Genomic DNA, 9,244 nt, shown 5'->3' with positions numbered 1-9,244 from the left:
TGTGCTGCGGGGTATCAACACCAACTCTGAATTACTACATAGTCTCCTAAGTGACTTCCCTGCTTCCACTCCTGAGGTCTACTTACCAAACAACAGACAGAAACACACCTTCAAATGATAAATTAGATCATGTCTATTCTTATTGTGCCCTCAAGTGTTCTGCTAAACCCTGTCCCTGGACACATATCTGACCCTAAATTCTATGAATTTCTCCCTGCATCCAGCCACAATGGATATCTGTGTTTATCCTAGCACTACAAACATGCTCTTGCCTTTGGCTCACTGCATTTTCTGTTTTCTCTGCTGAGGACACCACTAGCCCATAGCTCCCTTTCTTAATTCATTCCACCCTGTTGGAATTTAAATTCCCCTGAGAACTACCCTATCAAAAGTAGCATCCTGCTATACTCTATCATGTTGCTCTGCTTTATTTTTCTTCATAGCATTTATTGATAGTTGACATTACACATTTATTATCTGTTTATTCCCTGTCACTTCCCATTAAAGTTTGTACTGCATAATTTTCTCTATTTTGTTCATTGCCTCATTCTCTGGGACTACAGCAGTTCCCTGAACATAGTAAAATGGAAATTAACTATTGGCTAGAAAATACTAATGAGGTGGGGAAGCCTGAAACTTCCTGTTGCAGAAATGGGCCAGTAGCAGGAATTACTGATGATGTCATAATCAAGGATTATAAGGTAATAGATCTGATACAGTAAACACAAACTTAAAGAACCATCTTATAATATTCATCCAAACAGTCAAATGCAGAAGAGTGCAAAATATCAATCCACATGCTAGACACACAAAAAATCCAGTCAAGGGGCTGGATTGCATAGCGATGTCCGACAAGAGTGCGGCCCAAAGCCTAGAGCCCATGGCAATGTCCTCTACAAGTCCAGCTGGAGGCCTAGAGTCCACCACAATGTTTTATGTGAGTTTGTATCAAGGATCTGCATCAGAAGGGCCCAAAGGTCTATGGCTAGGAAGTCTGCACCAATGGGGCAAAGGATCTGTGCCAGTAGGCTGAGAGATCTGCACTAGAACCAGGAAGTAATGTTCAAGATGAAGATGAGAGCTCCCCTGAAGAGAACAGCAGCCAACCCCAGTGACAACAAAGACCTGAGCTCCTCCAAGACTGGGAACAGCCGAGTTCATATCAGGAAAACTAGCCTTGGCAAGCTCCTTCAGGAAAATCAACAGCGTGTCATCTTCCCCTCCCATTCTCCTTTTCTGCCATTTCAGCAACAATCCTCAAGAGGATCCTCCATGCCCAAAACCACTCAGTTCACCTGGGCATGCCAAGTTGACCATTCATTAATCCACCACAAAGGAAGACTCAGAGTAAAGTAAAGGTTAAAAGCAGAAGTAGACAGCCAGGGTGGTGGTGCACACCTGTGATCTTACCACTAGGGAGGATGAGGAGGAGGACCCAGCAAGTTTGATAATGTCCCCAACAAGTCATCGTATATATTGTTACTATTATTCTAATAAAAAGTGAAGAGAATTAATTTTCTTAAAATTCCTGTTAAAATAAATTATCAATGTACAAAGCAAAGGAAAAGAAAATCTTTCAAATATCAGATCAAATATCATGTCCATCTTGTGAGCTGCTAGATGGCATTCACTTAATCTCCTCTGTCCCCTGTGGCATAAGGTTTGTATCTTTACTAAATCTGTCACATTATGCCTTGCTGTAAAATTGTTTATGAATATTTTGTCCCTTCTTCTGAAACATCAGCTCCTTAATGGTATAACTTTTATCTTGTTAGCTTTTGAATGCCTCACAGTCTTCTCAATTGCCTGGGACATTTATGGATCTGCATAAAGTTTGTATGTGTGAAAATGTGTCTTTCGTACTGAAATTTTCTTCTAAGATTTCCCACTCTGTGATACTTTTCTTCACCGATATTTTTCTTCATTCTTTTTCCTCACTCCCTTCTGCATTCCTAGATTGCATTCACCTTCGTGCGCTCCAAACAGTGAAGCAGAAAAGAGAGTTTCATTTCTCTACATTCCCTGCCACCCTTCCTCTGTGCCTCATTGACCCAAAATACTTGGAATCTGTCTTGGCAAGAACTCACTGGTCAGAAATGCAGCATCTTCTCTGCCCTAAAATTTAAATCTCAAAACAGGGAAAGATCTCAGGTCTCACCCTTCTTAGCTACAATGACACAGGATGTTTGTTCATTTGGTTTGACATGGCAAAGAATTTAATGTCTATAGGCTTACTTCACCCTCACATTCATGGGGTTCAACAGCCTCCACAAACTGTATACTGCTAAATTGGCAGTACCACAGGAACCCTGGGCACATTCTTCAGCAGGGTTTGTAAACCATCCAGCTCTTAGTTCTCTTGATCTAGAAATCAGTAGGTGATGTCTTTCCACAGCATGCTCAGAAGACACGCCCATGCTACAGGACTCCTGAACCCTTCTGTTCCTCAGCAGCCTGGCTCCAGGAGCTGCATAGCTGCAGATAATGGTAGACCCAGATGCTTCAGAGGTAGCCCCCATACACAGTAAGAAGCATCATGGAGGCTGAGAAGGCCTTGTAGCCAACATGAGCTAGCAGCTTACCAATTGGCATGGTGATCCCCAAACGGGTGACTGGCTTTGAACTTCCGGCTTCCGAGTCATTTATCCTTGCAACGCATCCTCAGACAAGCCTTCCTCCCTGAGGGGCCCATTGGATTCTGGGGGTTGTGGTTACTCTTCATCAAGAGAGCAGCTATGGTCAGGATGTTTGTATTTAAAAAACAAACCCATAAAAACTAGTTATGAAAATGGGAATCCACAAGAACAGAATCTCCCATGATGCCCTTCATAGTTAGGGACCACATCTATCACTGTTCACAAGAGGCTCTCAACAAGAACTATAGAATGTTCCCCTCCCTGGCCCCAACCCTGTGCCTGTATCTCTACTGAATCTATCTCATTATGTCTTGCTGTGAAATTGTTTATGAATAGATCTATCCCCTCCACTGAAACATCAGCTCCTGAATGGCTTAACCTTTATCTTGTTAGCTTTGGAATGTCTAGTGCCCAGCACAATACCTAGTGTCTAATAGGTGCTCAATAAATAGGACTTGTAGGGGCTGGGGAGATGGCTCAGTGGAATAAGCGCTTCCTTGGCAAGCGTAAGGGCCTGAGTTCAGTCCCCAGTTCCACAAAAAAATAAATAAATACGACTTGTAAATAAAGGACCAGTTAAGGGTCCTGTGCACATGGGCCCTTCTGCCTTTTACCAGTGCTGCTGCTGCTGCCAGGACTGACTCTTGGTGTTCTGGCTTCCTAGGCATCAACCAGATGCAGCTGCCAGGCTGAAAGGGAAGAAGAATTGATTACAGTTTCCAACTTGAGCATATCCGCACTGCTTTGACCTTGAACGGAGCTATTTTACTTTCTTGCCAATCTTCAGTCCGCAGCCAGAGTTTGCTCTCAGCATTGTTTTGATGTATTTCACCAGGATTTTATTTCTTTTCTGTGGCCTCTCATCTTTCCTGGCCTTGTGCCCTGACCCTCTGCAGACACAGCAGGGCCTGCTAGCCAACCAGGATAAAGACGGACACTAAGAGCGAGTTGCCGTACTGGCTCTTGGCAGGCTGACAGGCATCAAGAAGGACCAGTAGCCAGCAGGCAACCGGAGCTTCCTTGGCCTGAAAATTGCTTTGACTCTTGTAAATGAAGAGAGACTGGTCTTAATATTGAAGTGGTATGACCTTTGGCAGGACACAAATTCTGTGCTTATTTTTGCTTCTTCATTTTATTTATAAGATGAAAATAATACCAAGAGGGCACGAATATTCACAGAGAGATACTCAATGTCAGAGCAATGGTAAATACTCCTTGGAAGAAAGCAGTGATTGCTTTAGGCTAGTTCCATTAAAGATCTGAGAAAGTAATGCAGGAGAACTAAAATTTGATCAGACTTTCCAACAATAGGATCCAAACTAGATTAAATAACTCTATATTCAAGCAATTACACTTCTCTTTCCAATGAGTATGCCTTATTGCCAGAAGTTGGGCTTGTCTAGGAAATACAGATACTCGTATCATTGTAAAACTATCTATTCATCACATTGTCCATTCCTTTGCCTGGGCCATATCCCAGGAAAGATGGTGATGAGACTCTTTCTGAGTCAAAATTTAGCCTTGCTTGGAAGCTGTTCTTTTTTTTCAGACTATAAGTCAGGAATAGAAAAACAGCTCTGGTATCAGTTTTCTACAGCGTGTTTGTAGTTCATCTCTCAAGGATTGATGTGCTGGAAGCTTTATTCCCAGGGTGACATGGTTGAGGTAGAAGGACCTTTAAGAGGTGGGGCCTGGTAGAAGGTAATTAGGTCATGGGGGAGCACAAACTTACAGAGGGGATGAATTCTTGCAAGACTGGGTAGTTATAAAAGAGTAAGCTTGGCCCTTTCCTAACCTCTCTTGGTTCCTCTCTCATTTGTAATGCTTCTCTTGGGTGCACTCTCAGCATGAAATCATTCACCATGTTGTGACGTAGCCAGAATATCTTCACCAGAGTCAAGAAGATACGTAGCTAAGGAAGTAGGACTTAAAAGAGAGAATCTATAAGATACTTTAAAGACATTTCCCATGTTCCTTCTTCATCTCCTTAAGAAATGTTAGTAAAGAACTAAATAGCTTTCTAGAATGTTCTGATTTACATTTTCCTTAGTCTCCAGTACTGTGGCTACTCTACCTCGGAGTAAGAGCTACATGGCCCAGCTCATTCAGGTTTACCTAAGGTCTGTCAGGTTTTTAGAGGAGTGTGTATCATAGGGATTAGCCTGAGTCAAAGAGATAACAATTTCTTTGGATTAGAGGCTAAGAATAGAGAAGAATGGGACAGAAAGCTTTTTCGCTATGTCACAGGGAGTAGAAGTTTCCAAAGGGCTGACATGTGAAAATGATTTTATGTCATTTGCTGAAAATGAAAATAGGGACTTGAACCAGACACTTCAGAATCCTAAAGTTTACCAAAGCAGTGGGAAAACTGATCTTTTGGAAGCCTAAGACTAAAATATGCATTGAAGGAGAAGGTCAAGCCCAAATGTGGGCTAAATCTTTGCTGTTCTTCCTCTCCTGTAATATTCTTCTCATTGACTTCCTTGTCAATCCAGAAATCAGACTTTATCTCCTTATCCTCAAATTGCTGATGTAGAGAGAATGAGCAAGGGTTTGTTCAAAGAAAAGTATTATAACAAAATAGTGTAACTAGTGTGATGTTAGAGAGAAAGAAATTCCATTTCTTTTGCAGAATTTCAGGACCTTCTTTGGACTTAAAAAACAATCACACCAGAACAGTATCTTATATTATAAATATTTTCCAATAAAATATTTCAAAAAGAACTATAGCAATCTTTTGCATGTGCATTCACACATACACACACACACACCCCACACAAATATATGTATGCACACTCAATACTCAAAAGTACATACACACCTTTTCAATTAAAAACCATTCAAAAAGCAAACTGATCACTAGATGTTTCTATTTAGAGAGGGAAGGAAAGACTCATGGAGATTTGAAGAGACTTGGCATTGTAGAGAGACATATTAAAGAAAACTATAGCAGCATTAATGCTATTTATAATAATCACATTAAATATCTTTCCAATAAGAATCAGTGCATTCATAAACTTAGGTGATTATGAAAGTAGCTTTTGTTTTCAGAAGTTCTAATTGGATGACAACAACCAGATTCACATGAGGAATCATTCCTAGTGCTAGAATTGCAATTGGCATGTTCAATTGAACAGCGGGATTCAATTTATCATTTGAGTAAATCCTACAACTCAAAAGATTGTCCTATAGGTACTCTGTACATAAAATCATCCTCAAATGTTCTCCTTGTATTTGGCTTTCTCTTCCAACATTTTTTACTTTTCGTGAAACCTTGTCACAATTTAGGCTATTTATCCATTTCCATTTCCACTCCCCCTCACATTTATCTCTCAAAGTATTTCATAGCTTTCTCTCTTGGTTCAACAACTACAGAAAATAGAACTATTTAGTTTGCAAAGGATATTAATTATCATCTGGTCCTTTTCCTTCATTATATAGATAATCAAGACCAAAGACATTCTCTGCCCCAGGATCCTCCATGGAGTTGAAGGCAGGAATGGTAAAACCTCTAAAATCCAGGCCCTTCTCCCACAGGTCTGTGCTGCCCCTCCTACTCTTCAAATAAGCTTGCATGGAGAAGCTTTCTTGTCTTCTAATTTTCCCTCCTGGGAGCCTTTGCCTGCTCATTATGGCTCCCCTGTGACATGGAGATCAATATTACACACACATAATATGTTTATACAAGAGCAATCTCACATGCCCTGATTTGTTTCCTAAGCACATTTTGCAGCCTTTTAGCCTCATTTGCACCTAAGGAATATGACCTCTTTAAGTAGGCTGGCCCAAATGCCTTCCTGCTTCAAGAAGAGTTACAATAGGAGAATGCTATTCAATAGAAAATAATCTGTTTGAAAAGAAAAAAATTAAAATAATATAAACACATAACAGAAAATTACAAAGGTTACCATCTGGGACCAAGGTTGTAGTTCAGTGATAGAGCATTTGCCTAGAATGTGCTAGGCATGGGCTCCATTCCCAACACTGGAGATTTAAAAAAATCATGATCACATCGCCTTACCTTCCAGTATAATTTCAATTGTGTTCTCCCTCCAGGCACATTCTCTCTCTCTCCTCTCTCCCTCTTTCTCCCTGCCCCTCTCAAATACTGTGACTTTCCTTTAAATGTCATTGTTCTCTTTCCTTAACTCAACTTAGCTCAGGCCCAGTACTGAAATAAGCTGTCTATAAACTGTCTTGTCCTTCCTTGAAATCAATAAAAGGACATCTGGAAAACATCAATACATCTAGTGCCTTACCCAACACATAATTAGAATTTGGAAATTATTTTTGTCTATTGTATGGATGAAGGGTTGTGGCAGAAACAGCTACTTGCCTGTTTAACATCTATAATTCCTTTTACCTTACTAAGAGAACTCTAATTTTATTTAAGGCAATTTAGTACTAAGCCTTTTCCAACTGCATGTTTGAAAGGTACTGCTTTCCCCTGAGAAACTGATACTGCTTCTAAATTTCACTCTCTTTATTTTATCTTTGTCCTTATTAGTTTGTATATCTGTTACATTCCTTTCTGATCAACTTTCTACCAAATGCTTAACAGAATATTTATCAGTATTATTTCTTTACAGGATATTCTCTGCTATCTTTTAAAGATGATTTTATTTATTTAAAATGTTCATATTTCCTTTACCTCTTCCTAATAGTTTCCTAAACCAAATGACTCACTTCCCCATACAGTAGTTCCAGCAAAGGATAATTATGTTTGATTAGAATGAGTCAAAAAATATATCCACAGGTGACATAAAGGAGCTTTCATCTTTTAGGTCCATATTTGCTTAATGAAGAAGTAATAGACTGCAAGCCAATAAAATAATATTGATTGAATATTTGACCTATGAACAAAAATATTGAATAATTTACTTTTCTTAGCTTAATTATATTGGCAGCTGGGTTTTAGTGGTAAGCAAGATTCTTTCCTAAGTTAACATTCATCAATATAAGCTTGTGATTGCTGCTGGGTCAAATAGTTCCTCTTTGGATTCTAGTAGTTATTTTTAATTCCAGCTTATAAAAAAGCAATCTTCTTGACCCAGTGTCCACAATAGTAACACGTTCACAGGACTACTGAGTAATGTGATTCAAATTGGATTGTGTATACTGCTATCTTCATGGAGCCTGGTTGGCACAGAGAAACATGACGGAGACCATTATGTCTATCCATGAGGAGAATGAGTTGGAGGAGATAGAGGATTGGATAAAGGACTCTTGACACGTGTGTCTGAGGCTCAGCTCTGGGTGTTATCTATATTCTTCATTAAAATCCTTCATAATAAATGAATAAATGTGTCTTCTTATTTTCTATAACCTGCTCTAGTAAATTAATTTAAACCATCAGAACTCTAATATATAGCCAGTGGATCAGAAGCATAGGTTACAACATAGGATTTGCAACTGGCATCTGAGGCAAGGGAAAGTCTTAAGCAATTGAGCTCTCAACCCATGAGATGTGACCCTGCTCCAGGTACATAGTGCCCACTACAGAACTGAAAAGCACTGGATTTCTAGTCTCTTACATGACATGAGAAGTTTGGATTATAATTCTCCTAAGTCCGTTGATCTAGGATTTTAAGGCTGTTTGCCTTTCCTAGAAGGAGAGATTTAAGGTAAGGGAGATCATGAATCTGATGTTCAATATTCAGGGCTCAAGAGATGCACCTTGAAGATATCTTGAATACATCTCCTTGTGTCACTATTAATAGTATAGGAATGTCGCTAAGCAGAAATTTTCATCTTGTTTTTTCATATTGTCAGACTTTTGTTCATCATTTTTGAAAGCAAAGAAAAAATGTGTAGGAATTATCAAATAAAACTCAAAGCAAGAAATGTACCATGTATGGGATAATAAAAAATATTCTTATAGCAGAAACAATAATTGCCTAATATATGCTCAAAAAGCAAAGTGAGTCTTTCTATTATAGGCAAATGGATGAGTACAAGGGCTTGAATTTCACTGTGAAGAAAATTCCTAAGTAAGGGACTGGGTTACTGGATCAGGTGTTCCAAGGTGGTTGGTTATCCCTGCTCAGAAAGCAATAGGCTCTGAATCTTCAGGCCTGGTCATTCAAATAGAGTTTCAGTATCAACTAGAGGCACAAGAATGCTATGAAATATCAGGTAAAATAGGGCAGTGAATACAATCAGGAGAAAACAGAGACAGTAGCAGTTCATTTGATCCAGGGAATATCAATCAAACTGGTAAGATTTCTTCTCTTCCCACCTCACTATTGCCTGATTGTGAAGTCCCCCTCCAAGGCAGCCACAGCTGTAGGCGTTGCAGATGCTGAATCTAGGAGGGAGAGCCTGGATCACCTCTCTTTCTTTCTCTCTCCCTTAGCCTTTTAAAAGCTCTTACTCAACTGAATTCTGTCTTCTGCTTTTTGCTTTAGCTCTACATCTTGATAGGGCAGAACAAATTTATTTTGCCTGCTGCACAGGAACTTTTTAAATATATGCAGAGAATGATCTGGCATTCTTTTGGTTGACTATTTTTGCCCTTCTTCAGCTAAATGAGACCATTTCTATCAATTCTTCCTGACTTCCTGACTCTCAACCTCCTATATATTAACCTCACTCTAGTTGGTCAATAT

The 9,244-nt window shown here is 39.5% G+C and overlaps 1 pseudogene; it reads right to left on the bottom strand.

The window, feature by feature from the left end:
- Positions 1-2,418: 2,418 nt before the first annotated feature.
- On the bottom strand, positions 2,419-2,592 carry LOC101590469 (annotated as a pseudogene).
- Between the last annotated feature and the right edge of the window lie 6,652 nt (positions 2,593-9,244).

The sequence above is a fragment of the Octodon degus genome, unplaced genomic scaffold, assembly GCF_000260255.1.
Source record: "Octodon degus isolate 3935 unplaced genomic scaffold, OctDeg1.0 scaffold00053, whole genome shotgun sequence".
Lineage (NCBI taxonomy): Eukaryota > Metazoa > Chordata > Mammalia > Rodentia > Octodontidae > Octodon > Octodon degus.
Note: the sequence above shows the minus strand (reverse complement) of the source record. Positions and strands in the feature narration are given on the sequence as shown.